Here is a 2,201-nt window from a genome sequence, read left to right on the forward strand (position 1 = left end):
AGGGCTTGGGGGGGGCGGGGAGAGGCCATCATTATTATGTGTTTCTCCGTATTTAGTCAAGAATATATAAATATGCTCTTATAAAATTTTGTATGAAGTGGCAAATGAAATTTCTTTGAGGTCCCAGCCCCCTCCTTCCTGCCCCCAAGTTTCACACTACTTCCAGTTTGGATGCAGGCTTCTAGAACTCAGCAGTTAAACCCTGGTGTGCCGTGCAGACGCCTAGAACCCTGTGCCACAGCCGTCCTGCGCCTCGTGGGGGTCAGCACGGACTATTCTGTGGTTTTTCAGAGTCCTCTGGTTGCATGCTGGGTGGTTGCCAGATTTCCACTGTAATAAACTACTGGGAAGTACCCTTGCTGCTGGTATATGGGGGCGTTTATCCAGGAGAGGAGACAATAGCAAGCATTGCAGAGCGCTACAGTGTAACGAGCTCTCCTGAGGCTTTTCCTGAATGAATCATTTAGTCCTTACAAACCCCTGGAGGAGCTCACTATGACTGTCTCCATTTCACAGATGGAGAACTGAGACACAGAGAAGTTAAGTAACTTGCCCAAGGTCACACAGCTAGTAAGTAGAATTGTGGGGGTCATGGGTATATCCATTTCTTGAAAGAAATTTTTGTTTCAATCACAGTGATATGTGTCTAGTTTAAAAAGACAGACAGTGGCAATAGACTTATAATAAGAAATGGCTCATTCCCCTTTTTCTTCTGCCTTTTTTGGGCAGAGGAGAGAGGTGTGTGTCAGGCTTGTATTCTGGGAAGACCAAATGGGTGTGTCTGCACCCCAATGGGGTGCTGGGCTAGGGGCATGAAGAAAAAGAGGAGGTTGAGAGTCTCGTGCTCTAGGATGACAGAGGCAAAATGGGGTCTCATGGGCTGCTCCCCACACCCCCAGACACGGAGCAGAGGAAGCAGGTCGAAGCAGGCCAGGCTTGCGGTGAGACCACTGTCTCTCCTTTGCTTCCTAGAGAATTTCGATGCCAGCCCGGAGCAGAGACTGAGCTGGACTTCTGGAGCCTCGGTGAGTGGGGGCTGGGCCCCACCTGGGGAAGGCAGCGGGGCTACAGCCATGCAGTGAGGCTGGCAGTGCCTTCCATGGCTGTGGTGTGACTGGAGCTCTGGTGAACACGTCTGCCCAAACCCAAGCTCCTTGCCCATGGGCGCCACTGCCAGGCCCCCAGTTCTCTGAGGCCAGGCTTTTCTTGGTGGCGGGGGTGGGGGGGTGCTCTGCAGTGAGACTGGAGTGGTGTTTGTGCACTGGTATGCTGGGTTCTGGAACATTAGGGCTGGGAGTTTGGGCTTGGGGGGAAGGGGCGCCTGTCCAGACGCTTTCCGGGCCAGGAGCAGTCTGGAGTTTGTGTGACTTCTTGGAAGTGCACCTCCACGCTCCAGCCAGGAAGGCGGCCTTCCGATGCCCCTGAGGAAATCCCCGCTGCCTGGTAAGCGGGGGTCCCCGGGCTGTGCTCAAAACAGGAAGTGCCCATTCCAGGAACACCACAGGCAGGAAGCTTTGCTGGCTGTACCTGGCGCCGCCTGCTCTGCCTGCTGGGCCTGTGGCCTGAGCTCTGCCTCTGGTCAGATGGGTCACCCTTTGCTCCTGGGCCTGGCCAAGCAGGTCACCTGAGGCTTCATTTGTTCAGGAAGTGGCGGGGCGCTGCTTCCTGTGGAGTGTGACCCCAGTCCCTCCTGCCAGCAGATGGCCTGGGCTTAGCACTGAGCGTTTGAGCTTTACTCTGCCCACCCGCCTGTCACCCAGAGGGGGGTCCTGCGGCGGGAGCCTGGTTTGGCCCCACCTGCTCTCACTGCTCTCACGGGATGGGCAGGGAAGCTGCACGGTGTCGCCCCATCGCCTTGATTGTCATCGCGCACTCATAGTGTACCAGCGCTGGGGGCCCCTGGGGGAGAGCACAGGGCTGGGCTCCTGCCCTAGGGGACTCGGGTGGACAGTTAACCAGAGCAAGCCCGGAGCATTCTTTCACGCACTGTGATGGCAAAGCTGTGAGCCAGCAGGTTGCGGGAGGGCCCAGGGTCAGAGCCGAGCTTTTTCAGAAGGGGGAGCCACAAGCGTCCCCCCACTTGGTCGGCTCTGGCTCCAAATCCTGGCCGCGCGCTTCCGCCCAGCAGAGCGGCCTGGGCACTGGTCTATCTGGGCTGATGGGGGCTGCCCCAAGGGTGGCCTGGGTTCCGGCGGCTCTGG

General features: G+C 57.3%; 1 protein-coding gene across 1 annotated transcript in view; it reads left to right on the forward strand.

Moving 5' to 3' along the window:
• The first annotated feature begins 516 nt into the window (after positions 1-516).
• The window catches only part of PLXNB2 (plexin B2), a 17,790-nt gene continuing 16,105 nt past the window's right edge, over positions 517-2,201 (forward strand). Inside the window, exons 1-2 of the mRNA XM_025051039.1 lie at positions 517-570; positions 973-1,025. The gene's annotated coding sequence lies outside the window, so the exon portion shown is untranslated. The remainder of the gene's footprint in view (positions 571-972; positions 1,026-2,201) is intronic.

Source organism: Pteropus alecto, unplaced genomic scaffold, assembly GCF_000325575.1.
Source record: "Pteropus alecto unplaced genomic scaffold, ASM32557v1 scaffold118, whole genome shotgun sequence".
In the NCBI taxonomy this organism is placed as follows: domain Eukaryota; kingdom Metazoa; phylum Chordata; class Mammalia; order Chiroptera; family Pteropodidae; genus Pteropus; species Pteropus alecto.